Here is a 25,841-nt window from a genome sequence, read left to right on the forward strand (position 1 = left end):
AAAAAAGAATGGGCAACAAAACAAGTTGACTATTTATGTGGGCAGGAACATGGGAAGAGTCTGAACATAAATATGTCTTGTAATGCTGAGACTGAATTGTTTGGGAGACTGCAGAGAGTAGGTAGTTGGGAATAAAAAGTAAAGCTTAGGAAAAATATTTGCTGGTGGGCAGTACTGGGAAATTATTCTCATTTGTGTGGCTTCCCTCATTGTCTTAAAATCCACATGAAATCACAAAATTTACTTTTGTAATATTTGCCCATTTTTGTTTATTTTTAATTTACACCTCCCCCCCCCCCATTGCCTTGAAACCATTTGTTTAAAAAATATTGCAGTCGCCTGGTTGGTGTTGCTTAGTGGTTGAGCATCCACCTATGAACCAGGAGGTCATGGTTCGATTCCTGGGCAGGGCACTGCCCAGGTCCTGGGTTAGATCTCTAGTAGTGGGTGAGCAGGAGGCAAGTGATCAATGATTCTCTCTTATCATTGATGTTTCTATCTCTCCCTCTTCCTTCCTCTCTGAAATCAATATATAATATATTGCAACTGTTTTCAAACTTTTCTTCCTTTCTCCCTACTTCAGAGTTGGATTAATATATTAACTTGTCAAACAATTTCTATAATTTTTTTGCAGAATAAAGTCTATGCTTTTAGCAAGAGATAGGAACTTGCTTAATTCTTTACTTTCTATATATGATAACTGACTCCTATGATGTATCAGGTTATTCTAGGTTTGCGGCTATGAATAAGACATTGTATTTCCCCTCACACCATGCACAATATAATGGAGATATCAGAAAGGTTAATAAAGCTACTTTCATAGTCAAATAAGCAATGGCATCTTAGTTTGAACCTTGCACAGCAGACACACTATCTACAGCATTTGCTCTTTCCAGAGCACATATGTCCTTATCTATGCTAATGATATTCTTTGACTACTATAGGCTCAGTGCACGAATTTTGTGCATTGGGGGGAAGGGGAGTCCCTCAGCCTGGCCTGCGCCCTCTCGCAGTTCGGGAACCCTCGGGGGATGTCCACCTGCTGGCTTCCAGGGATTGGGCCTAAGCCGGCAGTAAGACATCCCTCTCACAGTCCAGGACCCCTCACTCTTTACCGCTCACCTACAGTGGAGACAGGAGAGGCTCCTGCCACCACCACTGCACTTGCCAGCCGTAAGCTGAGTGGCTGCCCCCTGGTGGTCAATGCACATCATAGCTACTGGTCATTCCGCCATTTGGTCAATTTGCATATTAGGGTTTTATTATATAGGATGATGGCCTCCTTTTTACTAATGATAAAGTATCCCATTGTGTTGGGAAATGTTTATCAAATAAACATGTTGAAACTTATAATGGGCTTTCAACTGCTTTCTTTTAAATACTGTTTAGCCCAGAAATTCTTTTGTAAGCTAAAAAAGGTTTCTCTTTAGATTTTTCCAGAAGTACTGCCTTCCTCACCCCCACACTACACAAAGTTTCACTATTTTCCTAATTGTAATCTAAAGTGAGTTGCTACCTCTAATTTTTTTTTTCTCAGTGGGCTTAGAGAAGCCCAATTGTCACAAAGGTTCTATTTATATATAGGAAAACAGGTTTTATTTATTTAGCCAGCAAAGAGCATACACAAATTTGTTTGCAAGAAAAGAAAATACTACATCAAACACATACTTGGAATTGATATATAGTTTCAAACAAAGACTGCTGAGGTTAATTGTGACTCTGATAAATTACAATAGAGCATATCTGTATTAATATTATTTGTGTTTGCTTTTGTTATAGCTTGTATTTTTTCCTTTAATCTCAGAATTATTTTGCTATCATCAATATTACCTGATTTCTAAAAGTTCTTATTTTAAATCTTATTATATTATTTTACTTCTCTATTACATAATCCTAGTGATAGAATAACCCCAAATACATTAATTCTGAGAAATTTCAAAGCAATTGAGAATACCATGGTCAAAAGTTGTGGTCAGTATAAAACAGGCTTTAAAGAGCATGCACAAAAGAGACTATAACATAAGCAGAGTATATCAAATAACATATCTTTTAATTTTAATTAATAGGACAATTTATGTAATTATCAGAGGCCTGGTGCACAAATTCATGCACCAGTGGGATCCCTCGGCCTGGGACATCCCCTGAGGGGTCCCGGATTGCGAGAGGGCACAGGCCAGGCCAAGGGACCCCACCAGTGCAAGATCGGGGCTGGAGAGGGATGCTGGAGGTTGGCCAGCGGGGGAGGGACTGCAGGAAAGCTCCAGAGCATGTCTAGCTTGTCTCACTCAGTCCTGATTGGCTGGACCCCAGCAGTAAGCTAACCTACCAGTTGGAGCGTCTGCCCTCTGGTGGTCAGTGCACATCATAGCAACTGATCAACTGGTTGACTGCCCCCTGGTGGTCAGTGCACATCATAGTCACTGGTTGACCAGTTGACTGTCTGCCCACTGGTGGCCAGTACACATCATAGCCAGCAGTTGAGCAGCCTCAGCATATCATTAGCATATTACGCTTTGATTGGTTGAACAGCTGACCAGACACTTAGCATATTAGGATTTTACTATATAGGATTATCCTCTTTATTGAGTATATATAGGTTCAACCTGTGACCAAACATTTAAAGCACACTTTGGCTAACAAACACCAGAGCCAACAAATGTTTTATTTCTAAAATTTATGAAAATGCCTTTTTTCCTTTAAAATTTCTACTTGTCAATACACTAATATCAAGAAAAATGCTTATAGATATGGATGCAGAATACACAGAAACAATGAAAAGTTGAACGATGTTTATTGCTCAGTTCTCATGCTGGCATAGTTTTCATTGAGAGAGATAAATGTCAATATCCAATTTCTTGTTTGTGAATGATCAGTTGGACATTTTAAAAAGACATCTCCTATTCTCTTTATTTGTTAAGAAACTATAATAACACAGTATGACAAGATGCAATGAAAAGAAACAGTCTTTAATGAAAGACTTACTATGGTGAAAGAATTGTAAAAAGACTCAAATACACACAACCCCCCATCAGCATGGTTAGCAGCAGCTCTGGCTTTGGGTTGTTACCTTGCTCTGACTAAGAAACCTTCAATAAGCCTCTTTTTATCAGTTTTTCGTTTATAAAATGGACTTAATAGTAAGGCCCGCACATAGAATCATTAGGAGGAAGTGAAATAATGCATGTAAAACACTTAGATCATAGTATCTTTATTTTTTTAAATTTAAACTTATTGGGGTGACATTGGTTAATAAGGGTATATAGTGTTCAAGTGTACTTTTCTGTGATCCACATTCTGTATATTGCATTGTGTGCCCACTACCCAAAGTCAAAGTCATAGAATCTTTAAAAGTCAGCTCTTTTGCTATTTTTGTTCATGGCGGGAATCGTAGGGATATGATCCTCAAAACTGGGCTTCAGTTCCATAATGATGCCATTTGAGCAGGCAGTGAACATTAGTGCCACTGAGAAACAGTATGGCCGAGTGTGAGCCCAGGAGCACTTGGAGTTAGCAGATCAGCTGGAATTCAGGTTCTCCCACATATGAACATGTGACTTTGGACATGTTTCTTAACTTTTTGAGTGTGAATTCCTCAAGAGTAAAATGGTGATAAAAAATAGTTAACTTTCAGGGTTTGAGTGAGAAATAAATTATAAAATAAATTGCTCAGCCAAAATGACAAACATATAATAAGTCTCAAAAATGAGTGCTTCCTTTTTCTTTAAATCATTTAGGGTTTGATTCTCTGTCCACATTAATGTTAGTTTACTGAAATGATGCTGTTTAGTTAGGACAATTTGAAACTGTTTATTAAGCAGGGTGTTGAACGCCTGCTCAGCTATTGCATATGAGTTAGGAAGGCCACAGTCGCCAGCCAGTCACGCATGCGGTGACCTGACCAGCCAAAAACACTACATAATAATGTTGCAGTTACTATACAACTGATATTTTATGATGAGGTTTCTCAGGTAAAATTTCTATGGGGTGAGTAGAGTGAACAAAATTAGGAAAAATACTAAAGTAAAGGGCCTTACTTATGCCAGTATCTTATCGTATATCTGAACTTCCATAGCTTTGGCTTGGAGAACTCATCCTTTGAATAATAAATGTAGTTTCATCAGGGGAAATGGAAATATTTAGAATGTTCAAAGCTAACAGCATCAGTGCTTGCTACCATCTCTGTGGTCTCCCTCCAGGAATCCTGCCCCAGGCCTGGGCTCATCTGCAGGCCATAGGATTCTGGACCTGCATTTTCCTGGGAAAGTTACTAAACTTAAAATTATTCCTCCTTGGCCTTTGACTCAAGTATATTAACAAGGCATGGCCTTGTGTTAAGGCAGCAGCATGTCTTCAGCTGGAAGGTAGGCCTTCCATCAGTTTAGAGATTTCATAGAAACCACTGCAGGTTGTAGAAGCGACGGAGTGCCCACATATGCTAAAAGACGGTGCTGTTCGAGGCTCATTCTCTTGTTGGTCCAGAATTGAAAACTACAGACCACCTGGTTGCTTGGTGGGGGGAAGTATCTGTCACACAAACTAAGAATTATTGTGTCTTTTGTTTAGCCTTTCAGATGTTTGCTTTTTCAATTGTATGAATAGCAGTAGCAGCCACAGTAGTAATAATAGTAGTAATATTTTCAATAGTATTTTCTTCAGCTTGTATATTAAAAGACTTTTTTTAGAAAACCCCCCATTTTTTTTTAAATCAGGATAAGTCCAAATTATTCCTGCAAGGAAATTTTATGGGTTTTATGAATGTGGGTATCACATCACTTATATAGGTTTAGACCTGCTTATGTAGGGCATGTGCCTGGGAAAAGGGATGGAGCTGTTTTGCCTGAGCAGGAGAGGTCAGATGATGTTCTCTCTCTCTCTCTCTCTCTCTCTCTCTCTCTCTCTCTCTCTCCCTCTCTCTCTCTCTCCAAGGTGCAGGATACCTCTCTCTCTCTCTCCAAGGTGCAGGATATAACCCCTGAGCCTTGTTGCCTGAGGCAGGAGGGTCCCTGACTGATCATTGCCAGCTTCACTGGCCTTGATGCAATCTAGACAGCAAAACATATTTTGTGTTTCTCTAAACATGAAATGTAATTAGATCATTTTGTGTGTGTTTTTTTATAACTGTGATACATTCCATTAGGCCCCGGGGCATAGTCACATTTGAAAATGCCAACAATTAAGTATTTTAAATCACGTAAAAATCCTCAAAACTCAAATTCACATGCTTTCTACTAATCTACTATCAACAATTTCAATTTAGATTATTTTTGAATTAGTGAGTGAGGCTGGTCAAGTTTACAGAAAAATATAATTTTGAAACATGAGAGAGTACTGTGTTCCTGATAGCTTGATCTACAAATCAGGCAAGCACAAGGTAAAATGTGTTAGCCAATTCATGGTGGCATGACTCATATCCAGGCCTGTGAAAATCCAGTATTTTTCATTTGACTCAATTCTTTCCCCTAAGCTAGAGAATTGGAAGTCAGATTTCTAGTTCAGTTATATCCAGAATTTTCTCTGACAGTAAGACCAAGGAAAATCAGAAAGAACAATTCATGTTCTGTGGTATCTTTCAAAACTTAATGATGTATTTATACTTTAAACATATCCTTTTAAATCTAGTATTTTCAAAATATTTAAAAAATTCATTTTAGAGAGGAATGGAGAGAGAGAGAGAAACTTTGATGAGAGAGAAAAATCAATCAGCTGCCTCCTGCATGTTCCCTACTGGGGATCACGCCTGCAACCTGGGCATATACCCTGACCAGGAATTGAACTGGTGACCTCTCAGTGCATGGGATGACAACCAAACAACTGAACCACACTGGTAAGGGCATCAGTGTTAATAGTTTTAGCCTTAGCTGATTTGCCTCAGTGGATAGAGCATCAGCCTGCAGACTGAGAGGGTCCTGGGTTCAATTCCAGTCAGGGACGTGCATCTCAGTTGCAGGCTGGATACCTGGCCCTGGTCAGCGCATGCAGGAGGCAACCAATCAATGTTTCTCTCACACCAATATTTTTCTCTATCTCTCCCCCTCCCTTCCACTCTCTCTAAAAATCAATGGGAAAATATTCTCAGGTAAGAATTGACAAAAAATATATATTTTTTAAAATATTTTTTTCATATTTTTAAGATTTCAATTTTAGTACATATATTAAATATGAATGGTGCAGTTGTGAGCTAAGGAGTGCCAAGAATTGCAACCATGAGGAAGAGGCAAGGAAGGCTCCTCCCTTAGGCCCTCTAGAGGGAGCATGGCTTGCTGTCATCTTCATTTCTGACTGCTAGCCTCCAGAATGATGAGACAATAAATTACTCCAAAATAATTTGAGATTGTGGTGATTTGTTTCAGCAGCCCAAGGTGACTAATACTAAGAGGGTGCAACTATTGTTATTTTTTCCAGATATAATTCTGCTAAATATCTGCAGATATGTTTTATTAAGATTCAGAATCTTCTTGACTATTGTTTCATTGGAGTGGATTTGTATCTATTTATAAGGAAGGAAAATTTGCTTGCAACTTTAAATAAACATCTATGTGTTATGAAATTTGTAAAATTCTATTGATACTAATACTGGCATTATATTTTGATGATAATAAGCTTTTTTGTTCTACAGCTTTGTCCTAGCAGATGGTGGATAGCATCAAGAATAATCTGATAAAAGAGTCCTATTATTAAAATTCATTTGAATAAAAAAAGGTTAGTCATGGAGAATTTGTAATTATATATTGAAAATGAAAAAAAGTAAGCAAACAAATTACACAGAAATCTCTCTGAGGTATCTATGTTGAACACATTTAATAATCATCTATTTTTGTTTCTCATCCCCTAATCGGCATAATAAGTTCAAGCCCAGTTTATTTGAGATAAACTCTAAAAAAGCTATCTCATGCAGCAGCGCTTGTATTTCCACTGCTGAAATTCACATTAAAAAAAGTCAAACCCAATATGCACATAATATTTAAATATGAATAAATATTTGAAAACAAAAATATTATTGATGTAAATGGAATTTAGACAAGCATTGAGGGATAAATATAATCAATGGATCTATTTTGAAAGAACAAAATATCTAAACATTAATGGAAAACAATACCAGAGATTGTACATTCTTTACTGACATTTCAAAATATGTTATGAAAACATATATCATAATTCATATTTCTTTTTAAAATGGAGCTTCTTTCTGAATAAAGAGCTCCTGGAGTAATTTTAAAAGCTTATTTGTGACTATTAATCTTGAAATTGCTCTTCCTTACTGAAAATGAGACTCAAACCAGTTGGCTTGGTCATAAAAATCTAACCAAGGCTTGATATTCTTTTTAGGTTCTGGTCTCTATATTGGAAATTGAGATAATTTATAACCAAAAAATCTGAGAGGCAAGTTTCCATCACTTGAAATCTTAAGTACAACAGAATTTGAAATAGAATTTTCCAAGTATTTTTATCTTTTTTGGAAATTGATTCAGTCTTTGACTCATTTTGACTCTCTGCTGGGACTGGGGAAGAGCAGTAAACAAGGCAGATATGATCCCTTCCTGCTGGAGTTTATGACCTGGCAAGAATGATAATTGATCAAATAATTTAAGTAATAATTTTATCAGATAATTAATATATAATTATTTCATTATGATTGTAAGAAATGAAAAATAGTTTGTTGTATTAGTCAGATTCTGGTTGCAAGCCATACAAACCCAACTGGAATTATTTTTACCAATGGGAATTCACTGGCATGTCTACCTAAAGAGTCCAGAGTTATTCCGACTTCAGGCATAACTGGATTTAGTGTTTAATCAAGGTTATTGGAAAACCATGTATCTCCATGATTTGACTTTATTTCTACAGTTTGTCTTTAATTTCAGGCAGAATGGAATGGCTCCGTTCACCACCAGCAGTGCCAGGCTTATATTCTACTTGTTTAATAACACAAATAGAGAGTGCTGCTTACCTAAACATTGCAGAAAAGCCGAGGGAATGACTTTCATTGGATCGTTTTGTCCATCTGTGAATTGATGCCAGTCAAGTTCATTGGCTGATTCTTGGTTTCCCTGTGAGGTAAACTCATATTCCAGGGGCAGCAACAATGAACTGAACTCAGACACCATGGACTAAAAGCATAAAATAGTTGATTTTGTAAAGGAAAACTGAAATGTTATCTAAAATACAAACAAAACATGAAAAGAAACACTGAGAAAGCAAAAAAGAAATAGGTCTGCACAGCTGTTGGATATCTTTCACTCCGCTGCTCACTTTGTATGTGAGTAGACCCTAATTACATATAAATGCAAATCTTGGGTCCAGTTTAAAATTAGGAGTAAACTAAATGGATATTTCCCTTAGCTTGCCTAAGGTAGAATATTTCTCTGAAATGACAAAGAATTCTTTGGGTTTAAGGTACCCTGTTTTTTGACAAGTATAATTTTATTACCTGAATGTTGCTGAATATTAAATGGTGGCCTTTAAATATTGAGATAAAAGTGACATCATTACATCTTAATGTTCTGAAAAGGTGGTTTGAATATTTTTTTGAAGAGCTATTATATGCTGCATGCTACGAAATATAAAAGATTCAATAGCAAAATGTGTCTCCCACTTCTGTTCCTAAGCCACATTTTTAGTTCACAGATGCAAACTAGTTTGACAACTTTTTCATATGTTTTCCATAGATATATATGTGCATATATATACTAGTACATATATATGGGGATCCCTGTTCATGGCATCAGATATGGGGGGAATGGCATTCTCTCTTCTTGCGACCAGCACAGAGAGAGAACTCGGGGGTTGATGAAATCTTGAATAGAACGCGAAAAGGTTTAAGGAGAATGAATAAAACAAGACTGAGACAGAAATAGAGGAAAGCTGGGACCGGGTGTGGCGTCTGCTCTCTGATAGATGAACAGGGCCCAGAGCCAGCGCAGCTACTTTTATTTATAGCCAAATACCAGGAAGTTTTACTAAGGGTAAATAGAAGGGGGAATGTGTGCGTTCTTGTAGCTTCCTTGTAAATAGTCACCCTCCGGGTGGGTCTGAATCGCATTCATTCTTGGTGCTTGACTAGATTTAGACAAGAACCCATTTCCGGGCACCTGGCTTTGCAGGTCAACTGAGGCATTCCCACCTCTTGGTTAGATATGTCCCCAAGATAAGACTCTGCCTTCATCATGGGTTCAGTCGACATGAATTTAAAAGAAAGCTAGTGCCTTCCCTGGCAGGGGGCCTTCCACCCATATATATGTAAAACTTACATGACATCATGTTCTAGGGCATGGACTTGTGGACTGGTAAGTCTTAGAATGGCCAGTAAAGAGGGAAGTTTCCTTCAAGATTGGGATATAAGTTACTTCAGATATGGAGACCATTATAAACCAGGTGATGCTGTGGGGAATTTTTTTCTCAGAGAAACTAAAGATTTTGAAGAAGAAATTAAGAAGTCGTGAAAAGTGAGTAAGTCAGTAATGTGTAAACTGAAATGAAAAATAGATTTGAAATTGGTGGGACCTGTAAGATATGTAGAAATGGAAGTATATGAAGTAGAATGAGGGTGTAGAAATGAAGAGGATGAGATGAATGAGAGATGTTTTAGATATAAAATCAATAAGATTTTTATATATGTTTCCTTTTCCCCCAACATATGTAAAACTTTACACAATAAATATAAAAATAAATAAATAAATAAAAATAAAATAAGCAGAGATGACAAAAAATCAATAATATTTGCCAACTAATTTGACAGAAGAAGAAAGTGAGAGAGAGGAGTTAAAATGAGTCTGAGGTTTTGACTGTAGTACCTGGGGTAGGGGACAAGTAATACTATCACTGAAGATAGGAAACATGGCCAAATATTGACTGGGAATAAATCCTCCAAGAAGACTCCATATTGGGAACAATAAAATATTAGAGACATAGGAGAAGCCAAGGGAACCTATAATAGCTACAGAGAACACCAAGAAATGGCTGTTGGCTTTGGAGATATAATATCATTAAGGGCCTTTCTAAGCTCCTTAGGGGGCTGCAGTGAGGGTGGAATCCATTGATGCTTTAGTGTTTGGCATCAATATTCAGGCTTTCTTGCTGGCCTTAATCCTTGGCATCATCCTCAGTTCCCCTTTCACCACTTTCCGCATCCCCTTTATAAACATTTTCTATTGATTTTACTCACTTGGTGTCTCTCAGACCACCCCATTCTTTTCCATTCTCCAATATTTTTTCTCCAGTCAAGGTTCACCAGTGTCTCTCTACTTAACCACTGCAATCAAATCACACAATCCATTCTCTGTATAGCAGATAAAGCAATCCTTCAAAATTACACATACTTGATCTTGGCACTGTACAGTTGAATTTTGTTTTGTATAATCCCATTACTCTTAAAGACCAAACTCTTCAATGTGGCTCTCTTATCTGTGAATGATTTGGTGTGACAATATCTCTCCAGCCTCATTTAGCGTTATTCTTCTCCGTACATTACAACCCAGTTATACTGGCTTCCTTTGAGTTTTTCAAATATATTAGTTTTTATTACCTACTAGATTGAAATTATTGGGCAAGAAGATCGATCATTTTCCCCATTATTTCCTTTTTGCCTCCCTCAACACATGGGGCATAGAAAGGTAGACAGTTTTTAATAAATGCTCTTAGAGAAAATACATTTGACATGGTATGTTCCCTCTCCTGATGGCGATCGTGTCTAGTATCAGAGAATGGTAGTTGGGAAGGCATGCAAGGTCAGTAATACCTATTTTCAATGTGTCCTTTGTGAGCAGGATGAAATATTTTTGGATAATACAAATGAACAGGGAAACTGCTGATTTTAGATATTTAAATCATAGAGCTGTCTGTTCAGAGCATGATTTAAATCATTTTCTGAAGATATTTACTCTTGCATTTTAAACTAGTGAAAGCTCTTAGTATCCCATATTTCCTCTTGACCTACAGTGTTTATATTTAAATTTCCATGTTAGTACTGTTTATAATCTCTAGGGCAAGCATTGGTCTTGTCAACCTGCATGGAATTTGGTATTATGCACATCATCATTGGAATGATTTTTAAATGCTTGTTAATATTTCTACTTCTGGAAACTTTAATAGACATAGGTTTCAAATGAACACAATTAAAATATTTTTTTTTTAATATTTTATTGATTTTTTACAGAGAGGAAGGGAGAGAGAGATAGAGAGTTAGAAACATCGATGAGAGAGAAACATCGATCAGCTGCCTCCTGCACACCTCCTACTGGGGATGTGCCCACAACCCAGGTACATGCCCTTGACCGGAATCGAACCTGGGACTTGTGGGTTCTTGGTCTACTGCAGCATCAGTGGGAATATAGATTTTTGCTTTATGCAAGTTAGGGTTGATTTGTTAATAATCTATGCATATTCAGTGCGTGGCAACACCACCCTCCTGGTTGGGTGAGGACTATGCAGAATCTTCCCTTTCCTTGATCCCCACACACAGTCCACCTGCTCCAACAACCCCCAGAGCACAGTGATGTGGGTACTGGGTAACACAACTTCCATTTTGCTTCTCCTGACCTAGAAGTAGCAAGATGTTTTCTGAGTCATTAAAATAATTAATGATGCCCTAGGAGGTTTGGCTCACTGGATAGAGCATCGGCCTGGGGACTGAAGGGTCTCAGGTTCGATTCCGGTCAAGGGCATGTACCTTGGTTGCAGGCACATCCCCAGTAGGAGATGTGCAGGAGGCAGCTGATCGATGCTTCTCTCTTATCGATGTTTCTAGCTCTCTATACCTCTCCCTTCCTTTCTGTAAAAAAAAAAAAAATCAATAAAATATATTTTAAAAAATAAAATAATTAATGAACGATCTCATTCCCATCCATTTTTTTTAGCTTTGTTTTGTTTTCCATCCTTTCCAGTACTTTAATGCTACGTGAAATCCCCTGGGTGAATGGGTGTGGAAGGATGGACCATGCAGGTTATTCTCCCTACATCCTCTCTGCTCCTCTTCAGGGAACTAGAAGTCAGATTAAACAGACCTCCCTGCAGGTTTCTGGTTCAGTTCTCCACATGGAAATTCAAGACATGATATTGAAAACTGAAGAAAGGGAGATGCACTTTTGTCCGTTCCAGGTAGAGTCTCAGGAAACAGGAGCTGCGGATGGACAAGTGCAGGCATCTGGCTATGGGCTTAGGCCGCATGTTAAACAGTCAATATTTCTTTAGACTTATTGCAAGTTTATACTTTTTGATCATCGTTATTTCTGTATTATAATAGCATCATTTGGAATTGTATTTCTTCTACCTGAAGAAATATTTTGAAGATTCCACGGGTCTCCTGTCAACACATTTTCTCAATTTTTTAAATGGAAAAAGTATTTACTTTACTTATTTTAAGGGGCTATTTTTACTGAATATAGATTCTAGGTTTACTTTCTGACATTTAAAGTTGTTATTGCATTGTCTTTTGCTTTCAATATATTTGTTTAAAAGCCAGGTATCAATCTTACTGTTAGCCCTTTGAAAATAAACTCTCTTCTCACTTTTTATTGCTCTTACCATTCTTCTCTTTGTCTTTGGTTTGTAGCAGTTTTATCAGGATGTGCCTGAGTGGAAGTTCAAAGAGCTTCTAATTTTTGTGACAGAATATGATTTATCAATTTGACAAATACCTATAATTTTGACTAATACCCACTTTAATATTGATTCTACCTCATATTTTCTCTTGTCACTTTTTTACACTCCATTTAAAATTACATTTAAGTTTTTCATTATGTCCCATGTATCTCTTTCACTCTTCATTGTATTTTCAGTTTTTTACCCATGTATTTTCTTCAATCTAGATTTTTTTTACTCGCCACTTTTTTTTTGTTTTCTAATCCTTCTGCTTTGTCTAGTCTGCTCTTAAACATATCAATTATTTAATATTTATTTTATCATTCCAAACTTTCTATTTAATTACTGTCTATGGATTCTACCCTTCGGTCACAATTTATATCTGTTCATTTATAATGGCATATTAGTAATAAATATTCACCTAAACTGCCAAATAAGGAGTCATCAAGACAGTGAGAGCTATAGATATTCCAGGGGGGAAAGGGGCCAGTGTTATAAGGATCTTATAGTGTTTATCATCTTTATCATAACAAAGTCAATATTTAGAACAAAATTCAAACTAAACTATCTTCTCTGATAATTTCATTATTGGCATCATCTGATGGTCTCATTCTATCATGTGTTTGTATTTCACTATTTTGACTTTAGTGTTTTGGTCTTTTTGCTGCTACAACTTATAATTTTTGAATAAATGCTTAATGCTTTCTATTAAATAATGTTAGATCTTATGGATCATGTTATAATCAACTCTCACTATTTTGGGTAGTTATAATGTACCATAAAGTCACTGAATTAGTGAATATTGAACGAGTACTCCCAGGGGAAACATAAGGTTAGGTTCCTGGGGGCCTCTGGTCACAATATTCTCATCAATCAGTTAATATGTAACTGTTTTATGTGGGTTTCTCTTTAAAGAGACCTTATTTAACTTACATTGTGATTCATTAACACTGAACACACGGCCAGCAGTATTATAATTCATGCCTAAAGGTAACTTAGCTAACCTGTATATTTTCACCATAAGGCAAACATAGCCTTCGTATGCTTAAGAACACTAGGCAGCACTTCAGCACTATGCTTTGCAATAATTTTAAACAATGACATCACAAAAGGATACCTGCTTACAGTATGAGAACTGAAACAAGAAAGCAGAGGGTCACCTTGTTGTGGCCCTCAGCTGAGCATGTGAGCGCTGGGCAACTCGAAATGTTCACCCCTCTTGCATGTCTACAGATGACTGAGAAAACACCCAAAATAGTGATTTTTAAGGGGCTACAAATAAGTTTTAGTGAGTAAGCAAAATTGCAAATATGGAATTCTTGAATAATGGGGATTGATCATAGCTATCCAGGAGAGAATTTAATTTTTCCCTTGCAGTAACATGGTCTTGGACCAATCAGTGTGATTAAGATGATTCTAGAATCTTGGTTAAAATCATTAAGAAATGTTTTTCTTCTTTGGTGGACTTTAAACCCCAGTTTTTATCTTACTAAGACCATAATATTTCCAAAATCTCATTTAACCTATTAGCTGCCTTATTTCTCTTTATTTTTTTTACAAATATTTTTATTGATTTTTAGATAGAGAGGAAGAGAGAGAGAGGGATAGAGAGAGAGAAAGGTAGATCGGCTGCCTCCTGCATGCCCCCTACCTCGGATTGAGCTCACAACCCAGACATGTGCCCTGACCAGGAATCGAACTGGTCCATGTGGGGGAAAGGGGACATATGTAATACTTTCAACAATAAAGATAAAAAAGAAAAGATTACATGTGTGGTAATCAGAACATATTGGCATGTTTATTTGAAGATAGTCTGACTTATGCTTTTGGTAAAAATGCCACAGCAGTGAAAACATTTCCTCCTGGAGGCCGTAAAGTTGCATCAGGGGCAATTGTCCTGCCTGCTTTCCTGTCTAGTAGCTGAGTCTGGATTTCAGCTGGAACAGTGTGACGGAGACTCCCCTTCAGCAATCTTATGGTGGGCTTAGTCCTTACAATACTTACCTGGTGTGACAAGACATCCCACTGTTGGCTCTGCGTTTCCCAGTTCTCTGTTCACTTAACAACATTTTTGTTATTGGTTTACCCAATTCTAACATCTCTTGGCTAACCAAGGGGAATATCCCTTTCCCATAATGACTTAGTGTCAAACTTTGACTAAAACCAGATTTATCATTCTGATAATATTTCTCTCAAGAGTGAACTTATTTCATTGTATAACACTTTGCAGAATTAGTCTATGAATTTTGTACTTACAAGCTCCTCAATAATACGCACTCAACACCAAAATTCTCTTACAGCAGAGAATTATAAAAAGTAGCATCATTTCCTCTAAATTGCTAGTAATATAGTAAAGCATTTATGTGAATCATGTATAATATAAAACTGGCAAATTATAATTATTAAATATTTAATACTTAAACACTAAAAACATTATTTTCCTACTATATGTATGAGAGTGTGCAAATATTTAGCTTAAGTAGTTAACTTTTTATCTAAACAATTCACTATTTTTATGATAATTTAAAATGTGGCTCTTAAAAGACCGTATTAGACAATAATTTGTACTCATTCTTAAACAGATAATTTCTAGGGAATGTGTTTATTATTGGATTATTTTGTGTTGACAATATAAATTTGATAATTTATTATTTTTAGAGCCAGAGTGTTATAATGTTCTTTTACTAAAGAAATGCATTGCCTTAATTAAAATAATGTATTAATGTAAGAAACGCTAAGGGATTTGTCAAAAAGTAATTAAGTTGTAATAAGAACACGCATAGTTTCTATTGGGAAGTCATTGGTTATTGGACAGTGAGGATCTCTTGACCTTACAACTGCTTTTTCTTTAGAATGGCCTCATGGTCTTCTGAAAGAAAATACATGGAGTAAAGGAGGATTTAGGTTAGAACTCCATCTGAATCAGTATTAAATGTTAAAAACTTATTGAAGCTTTCAATAACTTATGGTTAAAGATTATGTCAGAGTTAATTTATACAAGGGTGCAAATAAAACTGCAGTTAAAGCATTTAAACTCTTTTACAATCAATATTGAAATCTATTGACTATGTTAATCATGACATTAGAAATTTTAAGTTACACTATTTACCACTCAAAATTTTAACTATTCATAAAAAACCTTGAATCTATTTTGTACACCACTGTGTTTAGCACAATAGTTTAGCCATAACATATTTAATTAAAAATGAGTACAATGTGGTAGTATAAAGTAGTGAATTAATTAGAGAATTAGCCTAGACAACTACCTAGCACCTGCATTTAAGTAATTCATTCTTTAAATCCTCATAATACTTCAGTACATAGTTATTATTTTCATTTTTCATAAGAAAATATATAATATTAGTATTTACAAATTACACCTTATCAAATTCTCACTTAAGTAAAAATAACAACCCTGTGAGTATAAATGTGATTAATTGAAGGAGTAACTAACATGCTAATATATATCGCATTCTTACTAGGTGCTAGGAACAGTTCTATGTGTATTTTTAAATATACTTTATTGATTTTAGAGAGGAAGAGAAAGGGAGAGAGAATAGAAACATCAATGATGAGAGAATCATTGATCAGCTGCCTCCTGCATGCTCCACACTGGGGATCGAACCCACAACCCGGGCATGTGCCCTGGGCATGTACCCTAACCGGGAATGAAACCGTGACCTCTTGGTTCATAGGTGGACACTCACCCACTGAGCCATGCCGGCCTGGCATGTTCTATGTTTTTACTATTAGTCTTCGTGTCAATTCTAAGATAGTTACTATACCCTCTAATTTATAGTTTTAAGAAGTAATATTTTAAATACTAAATCTATGTATATTATAATCTATGTATATTTAAATACTAAATCTATGTATATTATAATACTAAATCTATGTATATTATAATATAATAAATACTAATATACATGCAATGTATATAATATGTATATTATTAAAAAGTCAAAGTAGTCCAAAAAATGAAAAGGTAAGAAAAGAAAAGTATATGTGTGTGTATATATAACTGTATATATAATATACATGCAATGTATATAATATGTATATTATTAAAAAGTCAAAGTAGTCCAAAAAATGAAAAGGTAAGAAAAGAAAAGCAAATAGACTGTATCTGATATATCTTAGATATAATCATTTGTTAACATTTGAGTAACATTGTTCGAGACTTATCTCTATAAAAATATATAGGCAGATGAAGTAATTTTAAAACCTGAGATTGTATTAAACATGATTTTAATATAAATTACTAGATACAATATGTTCTACAAAGTGAAAAATAAGGTCAAACTAAAGGGAACTGCCAAATTTCTGATAAATATTTCTCTATAATAATTGACATAAGAATGCAAAGACATTTCTCAACTTCTAAAGGAAATATTATGAAGACCTTTAAGGTTATGAGTTCATTATGTGTATTTCTTTTAATACTTAAATTTTAGTCTGTATTGATTTTTGGACAAAAGATACGATTAAATTATCTCATTTCTTTCTCTCCCATCTTCATATTAGTTTACTTATTTTTATATTATGAAGTTACAGTCTGCTTATTTGCAGTTATGAAACCTTTATTCTCTCCTTTGTTGAGTATTAGCTTTAGAGTTATATGTATCCAAAATCTATTCACCATAATGCTACAATCTGGGATTCCTTTTTTAAACATATATATTTTATTGATTTTTTACAGAGAGGAGGGAGAGGGATAGAGAAGTTATAAACATTGATGAGAGAGAAACATCGATCAGTTGCCTCCTGCACACCCCCCACTGGGGATGTGCCCACAACCAAGGTACATGCCCTTGACCGGAATCGAACCTGGGACCCTTCAGTGCGCAGGCCGACGCTCTGTCCACTGAGCCAAACCAGTTAGGGCTATCTGGGATTCTTTAGTTCAATTAATCTGTTAGTCCAATCTAGTTTATTATCAAATATAATTTTACTAGCATGTATGCTATATTTTGAGTGTCTACGGTTGCTAGAGGAAGCCTATTCATTATTTTGTTTTTGCAAGACAAATTGCCTACATATATAGGTTTCTTATACAACCATCCTTTCAGGATTTTTAAGATAGTATTCTACTGTATTCTAAAGATGAATGTTATTATAGAAGCTAAAGAAAATATTTTAAAGCATGTTGATATCTGATTTGCTTTATTTTTTTTAAGTTCAATTTTTTAGTTTTAGAAACTTTCTTCAATTATATTTTTAAATGATTTTGGCCAATTTATTCTCTTTCTACTTTTATCCTCAATCACCCACTATGTCCTTTTTCTTCCATACAAAATATATTCTTTGTGATGTCTTTCATAAAAATATACCTTTATATGATATTAAGTGCCGGAAGCTGGTCCATCCTTGCTGCCTGACACAGTCACTGCAGGGAAGAAACATCTGCACAGCATATGTTCCAAGGGACCTGGCGTATATGGCATACTGTTCTTAATATGTTTGCTTCCCCTTTTTAGGGCTATGTGTTATAACCAGAGCCACCTCCCCGAGAAAAGTTGTTTCCCCAGGTGGGAATGTTTCCCTGGAGTTAGGGATTAATGGGGCTAGGGAAGGGAATAAATCAGTAAAATCCCTTAACTAAGTGCCAGGCGGGTAGTTAATCACCTTAACTATGAACAATCACGCTTAAGCTACATAATCCTTACTCAGACCATAGAATAGGAAATCTCCTTATAGCAATAGGATAATGACCTTGGAATAGAGACAACAAACTAGCCCTTATAATGGAACACAGAGACAAACCTAGACAAGATTAAAATCAACAGAGCTAGATAGAGATAAGATTTTTATCAAAGGTCAGATAAGAAACTATAAACATAAAACAAGGAACTGTAAAGGTCAAAGGAGGATCCAAAACATATGATGATGTAACTATAGAGGCATGCTTATAGGATCAAATGGTATAAATACAGATATAACAGGACAATAAACAGAGAACCTGGCTATGCTGATCATCTGAATGCTGTCTCTGTGACCTTCATTATTTGCCGACTCTGTCCACACCTTTGGGAACTCCTGGACCGATGGGGCTGGACCCCGACAATTAAGTTAGATAGGTTGGGTAAAGTTTATAGATGGACTTGAATAATTGGCTAACTTCAGTGTTCCTCCATAAATACTGTTAGTTTGGTCAACATCCTTTGTTTCATAAAGGATAAGGTACAAGTTATTAATAGCATACATCAAGCTACAAGCAATGTTTTTCATTGTATTTTGTCTTGCTTTCTTGTATGGTTCCTTTTAAAGTAAAAACATACATCCTTTAAATGCTGATAGAACTGTGGATTAGTCCATTTTAGCACCAACTTTCCCAAAGCTTTATTTCTATTCAGTATGATTTGAAAATTAGAAGACAGTCTTAGAACATTGAATTATCTTGGTTAACTGTGTTTATTTTGGCACTATTTCTATGGGATAAGTATTTTCTTTTTATCTTTCATTTTGTGATTCCAATGATCCAAACAATGGATTGTTTTATAGCATTTCAGTTAAAAGATGTTTATTTTCTCATCTTTCTGCCATAAATCTTTGCAATATCTTCATATTATTTAGTAATCTTTAGCAAACTCCAATTTTAGTAGCATTTTTACTCTGTACAACTCAATTTCTAAGAGATTAAACTCTTTAGAGCTGCCCTGATTTCTGGTCTTACTTAGAACTTAATGATAAACTCTTCTATTCTGTGAACTTCACAGTGTCATCTAAGTGTTTCTTTTTTGGTTTGTTTCTATTACTTGCAACCAAATAAGCAATTGTAAGTAAGAAAATGAAATGATTCTCCCTACCCTACAAAAAAAAAAAAATTTCTGATTTCTGGGGGAAAATCTGGATGTTTACAAAGTCATATGCATCATGGATTATTTGTTTTGAAATATTCATGATAATTTTATAAACCCTTCTGTATCAAACCTAAACTTGATATTTATTTACTGTTGCTCTACCCATTCTTGGAATGAGACATTTCCTTGTACAAGTTTTATGGTAAATATTGTTAATAGTTAGGGAAATAGTAAAATAGAGATTTAAAAGTGAAATATATTGTAAAATACAGCAGAATTGAATTTGAAGTTTTGCAGTGTAGCTTGGGAAAGGCAAAGGAACTCCATTATTGTTTTTGAGAGAATGGAGTCCAGATTTTCATGAAGGGGGCCCAGAAGGACATGTGGTGTCCTGTTTCATCCTAATGGACTAGAGGAGGAAGTCGCAGGCATAGTGTCAGGCTGTAACTAGTATATCCTACAGGAGAATAAAGAAATACTATGGCCTGACTGGCATGACTCTAGTGGTTCAGCATCAACTATTAACCAGGAGGTCACGGTTTGATTCCCTGTCAGGGCACATGCCCAGGTTGCAGGCTCTATCCCTAGTGTGGGGCATGCAGGAGGCAGGCAAGCAATGATTCTCTCTCATTGATGTTTTTATCTCTCTCTCAGTAATGTTGAATTTGTAACTTGGGTCAGGTACCTGCTACAAACCTTTTATAAAGCATCACATGAATCCCTTCCAGGGACCTTCTCAAGTAGCTATTCGTATCCCCAATTTAGAAAAGAAACCGAGGCTAAGGTGAGGCTAAAATATTTACTGAATGTACATCTTATCTCAAGATCTATCCCACTAAATGCATTTTAGACTGAGGATCTACCTCATGTAAATACATAGTAACCCACTGTGCTTGCATTGTTCTTGTGACATCTGAGGTCACTGTGAACACTGAGACACAGCAGTTTCAACAGCAAGTGGCCATACCAAAGAAGAAATCCTTATGTAATGAAACATTTGGCCAGAAAAACATTGTCAGATGGACCATGAGTCAGCACAGTTTTTTTTTCTCCCACTAAACAATCTGAATCCATGCACTGGGTTCCTCTGTTAAAATTGTTTGTCCCCTGACCGACATTATGCCACAATTTCTAAGTAAGAACAGTTATATTTTGAGTTATGTAATGCTGTCTCTTCTGAACAAATTAACTGGAATTTAAAAGTTTAACTTTAATACGTGAGGGAAATGTTTATGTTACGGTTTGGGGTTTATAAAAACAACAGTAATATTTATTTAGAACCCCTGTGTTAGGCACTGTGCGGAATGATTTCACAGGTGTTATGGTACAGAGGCAGAATAACTCAAGTTATTTAAGAAACAAATCCTGTTTGAGTGGATCATCATTCGTATGTAAAATTTACTGTATTGTTGCTCTACTGGCACATCTCTTTCTTATTTGTCCCTTTCACAACTCAAAAGAGAATCATTCAAGACTCTGTCCTCTTTAACTAGACAAAAAGCAAAGAAAGAAATGAAGGAAAGCATTCGCTCATGCTAAGAAAGCCTCCTTTAGGAAGCTGAAAGGGGCTGTAATTAGTTCTAAAATACCATCTTATATCCACTGTGCATATATTTTCACACACAGAAAAATGAATATTGGAGACCAAAGGGCTTAAAATGTAAAATGATGCAGCTAAACTTGATTTAGAAATAGCTGTAATGCAATTCCAAGTTGCTGGATTGATTTGATATTCTTATCTGGGGAAGAAATTGAACCCTGCAGTATCACCAATATTTTCTAACTCCTCTCTGATTATTGTTATAAACCGACAGTGATTGATTTTGAGTAATTATCCTGAAAAATGAATTAGATTAAAAAATAATCTTCCTGATTATAGAGGAGTCTAGTTCATTTTTGTAATTAGTCCCTTTTTAGAAAGAATGATGATTTGACTAACACAATGAATTTCTTCCCTGACTATTTGACTTTGCAGTGAAAAGAACTACGTAAGTTAAAGGCCAAAATTTTCATAAAACCCCAATTGTCGCAAACTTCTGGAAGGAAGCAGTCTATAATTACAAAGTAGCCAGGAAATCAGAATCCAAGGGCCTGGAGTATATTCATGGCTTAGCTATCTGTTATATTGTGAGCCCAGATGACCAATCTGGGTCTGATTTTCTGCATCTGTAAAATAAAGTTCAGCAAGATGCTCTCAAGGGCCTATCCTCTTCTAACATTCTGTTTTGCATTACATAATCCCACCTTATGTGTGGCAATGGTCCACTTTGTAAAGTAGTCAAGGACAGCGATTGAGGGAAAGTGTGAAGAAAGACTAGCTAATAGGAGAAATAATAGTTTCTTTATGTCTCATTGCTTACAGGACGATGCTCTCAAGAGTAATACTTCTCAAACTTTAGTAATTTGTATTCAAATCATCCAGGGATCTCGTGAAAGCACAGACTGATGCAGTTGGTTTGAGTAGAGGCCTGAGAACATGTATTGTCACTAGCACATTCCTGCTGGTTCCAGAGCAAAGTTTGAATAACAAGGCTCTGATTATAAAGCTAATGTGTATAGAAAAATCTGGTAAATAGTAAAAAATTCAGATTCCAGGGTTAGCTCCAGATTCAGGGATTGCAATGCGGTCACAAACTCTGAATTCGTAGCAAGCATCCCGTGTGGTGCTGATGTCAGTAGTTCAGGAACCAAAACTTAACAAATTTTAGGATTTCTATCACAAAGTCCTGGAAGGGATTTATCTGCTAGCCCTTCTGTATTCTGTCCAGGTTCTCTATGCAGCCACTGATTAGTTTGTCACTGCCTCTGTTTTCAAAATAACCTGGTGAAATCAAGTCTACTGTTGTGCTCTTGTAAGTCTTTTCATTTCATGAATTATCTGTTGTCTTGTTAGAGTGAGAGTTGAGTATGTAAGGGTTTTGTTTGCCTTTGATTTTTGAAGTTGATTCCAAGGATCTTTCTACTTCTGTGACAACTATTTGTGAAAGGAAGAAAGGAAGCATGATGTAATGGAGAGAAGACCATGCTAGGAGACCAAGCCCTGATTCCAGCCCTGCTAACTATTCACTCCTTGCTTTTCTCATACCTGAAAGAAAGATTTGGGGAATTGCCAGTTCAATGAATTACTAAATTAATTGTTAAATTAGTTATGCCTGCTCAATAGCATGATGGTCTAGTACAGCCGTGGGCAAACTACGGCCCGTGGGCCAGATCCGGCCCGTTTGAAATGAATAAAACTAAAAAAAAAAAAAAGACTGTACCCTTTTATGTAATGATGTTTACTTTGAATTTATATTAGTTCACACAAACACTCCATCCATGCTTTTGTTCCGGCCCTCCAGTCCAGTTTAAGAACCCATTGTGGCCCTCGAGTCAAAAAGTTTGCCCACCCCTGGGCTAGTAGGAGTCACCAATAACACAAATGATGATTAGAGTTTAGAGGGATAAGTGCTGTAATTCACAGAATGCTTTAAGTAGTCACTGAAGGTCTGTGATTCTCTGTAAAATATTGGACCTATCTATTTTATTTATAAGCATCATGGAAAACATGAGATTAATATGTAAGCTAGAAAGGGTACACATATGACCATATAGGTGCAGTTCTGTTGGGTAATATTGAAAGCTTGTCAAATAAGCAGTCATTTCCATTTTGGAGATTATATTAGTCAAGGCTCTCCAGGGAAGCAGAACCAATCCTATTTAATAAAAGGGTAATATGCAAATTGACCCTAAAGGCAGAATGACTGGTTGCTATGATGCGTACTGACCATCAGGTGGCAGACACTCAACGCAGGAGCTGCCCCCTGGTGGTCAGTGCGCTCCCACAGGGGGAGCTCCACTCAGCCACAAGCTGGGCTGATGGCTGCGAGTGCAGCGGTGGTAGTGGGAGCCTCTCCTGCCTCTTCCGCAGTGCTAAGGATGTCCGACTGCTGCTTAGGCCCGATCCCTGGGGGGCAGGCCTAAGCCATCAATTGGATATCCCCCAAGAGCTCTCGGGCTGCCAGAGGGATGTCTGACTGCCAGCTTAGGCCCGATCCCCTGAGGGAGTGGGCCTAAGCTGGCAGGTGAACATCCCCCAAGGTGTCCAGGACTGTGAGAGGGCACAGGCCGGGCTTAGGGAACCCACCCTGCCCCGCGAGTGCATGAATTTTTATACACCAGGCCTCTAGTAGTAGATAAATATGGATATAGATGTATATAAGAAGATTTATTATAGGAATTGGCTCATGCAGTTAAAGAGGCTACAAAATCTCAGGATGTGCTCTCTGCAAGCTAGAGGACCAGGAGGGCCACTAATAGAATTTAAATAGAGTCTGAAAGCCTGAGACCTGTGAGACAAGTGTTGTAAATCCTGGTCTGAGGCAGGAAGCCTGAGAACCTGGAGACTTTATGCACAAGGGCAAGAGAAGATGGATGTCTCTGATCAACCAGGGAGCGCTTGAGTTCACCCTTCCTCCACAGTACAGGCCCTCAGCGGATTGGATGATGCCAGCCACATTGGGGAGGGCCATCGTCTTTCCTCTGTTCACCAATTCAAATGCTAACCTCTTCTGGAAGCTCCTTCTCAAACACCCCAAAATAATGTTTTACCAGCTGTCTGTGTATCCCTTAGTTCAATCAAGTTGACACATAAAATTAACTATCACAGGGAGAGGGGAAAACAAGGGCATCAAAACTTCATGCAAACAGTTTAGAGATAAAAGCCGGATAATTGCATTAAAAGCTTTAAATAACCTCTATCATTTGATACAGTAATTTATCTTCTGTGCATCAAGGGCAAGACCCTCTCTTGCCCTTCCCATGCTCATCTACAATGTTTCATTCAACAAATATTTATTGGTTTTTAGCCATGTACCAGAAACTGTTCTAGACTTTAGGGACAAAGTAGGGAATAATAGAAACAAAATCACCCTCAAGCATGTCTCCATATCCTACTGGGATATATTCTAAGGGGGGGGGGGGGTTAAGCAAATAAGGAAATTAAACATTTTAACATGCCAGCTGCTGGTGGTGAACATTTCTATGGAAAAAAGTAGAAAAAAAAAAGGCAACTTTTTTGTAAAGAAAATGGGAGGAGGGTGATTATAATTTCTTCTTTTTTTTATATTAACTTATCTTTATTGTTGAAAGCATTACAGATGTATCCCTCCCCCCGCCCCATTGACCTCCTCTACCCCACTCCCAACCCCTCCCCAGGCCTTCACTGCACTATTGTCTATCCATGGGTTATGCACATATGCATGTAAATTCTTTGATTAATCTCTTCCCACTACCCCATCCCCTTCCCTCTGAAATTCATCAGTCTGTACCATGCTTCTCTGAAGTGTAATTTCTTAGGGAGGAAATGCGTCACTGAAAATGGGACATTTGACCAGGGCCCTAAGGAAGGTGGGAGCATGAGCTCTGCAGGTACACGGGTGCTATGGGTTTCTTCAGACAGAGTGAACGGAAAGGACCGATGCCCTCCTGCACAGGGGCAAGGTCAGAGAACAGCACAAAGATCAGTGCGGCTGCATCACAGGGAACCGCTTTGGGGGAAATATTGTTTAGAAACTATACTGCATTAGAAATTTTGGCTTTTACTGGGATTATGAGCAGTTTTGAGGAGAGGCATCATGTGCTATGATTTTCATTTCAAAGGGATCACTGTGGCTCTTGTATTGAAACTAGATACTAGGATGTCAGAATGTTGAACTAGATTAGGTGTTGACAAACCATGGCTCGGCTGATAGATTAGCTCTGACCAGCTTCCTGTTTCAGTAAATAAAGTTTTATTAGAACACAGCCACACTCATTCAGTTGCATGAGGCTGCTTTCACATTGTGGCAGTGTTGAGTAGTTGCAACCGGGACCTGATGGCCTGCAGTACCTAAAATACTTACCACCTGGTTTTTCACAGAAAAACGTTTGCATGCTCCTGAGCGAGGAGGTTATTAAATAATATGTCTGAGTGGTAATGGTTGCTGCTATCAGAGTATACGTAGTGAAGATAGGAGCAATGTTTTAGACACTGCATATATTTTGAAGGAAGAAACAGAAGAATGTGCTGGCAGAGGAGAGGTAGAACAGGAAAAGAGTGATCATGAATGACTTTTTTTTTGGTCTGAGCAGTGGGAAGGACAGAGTATCCATTTATTGATTTTAGAAAAATTGTGGGCAGGGCAGGTTTGGAGATGTGGAGGTACAAGCCATGAGATTAGTCTTTGAGATACCTCACACATCCCCGCTGACATGTCTAGTAGGCAAGTGCACGTCTAAGACTAGTGTTCAGCAGACAGGTCTCAGCTGGAGGTTTTCAGCATATAAGTGGTATTTAAATTCACGGGTGAGGTCATAGGAGAGTAAAGCGGTAGAAGACAAAAGTTTTAAGATTAGAACTGAGATGGGGATTTTTAGTTGTTGGAGGTCATGTAGATATTGTAAAACCAGCAAAGTGAAATGAGAAGGAGCAGACAGTAAAATAGG

The sequence above is a fragment of the Myotis lucifugus genome, unplaced genomic scaffold (genome assembly GCF_000147115.1).
Source record: "Myotis lucifugus unplaced genomic scaffold, Myoluc2.0 scaffold_15, whole genome shotgun sequence".
Classification (NCBI taxonomy): Eukaryota; Metazoa; Chordata; class Mammalia; order Chiroptera; family Vespertilionidae; genus Myotis; species Myotis lucifugus.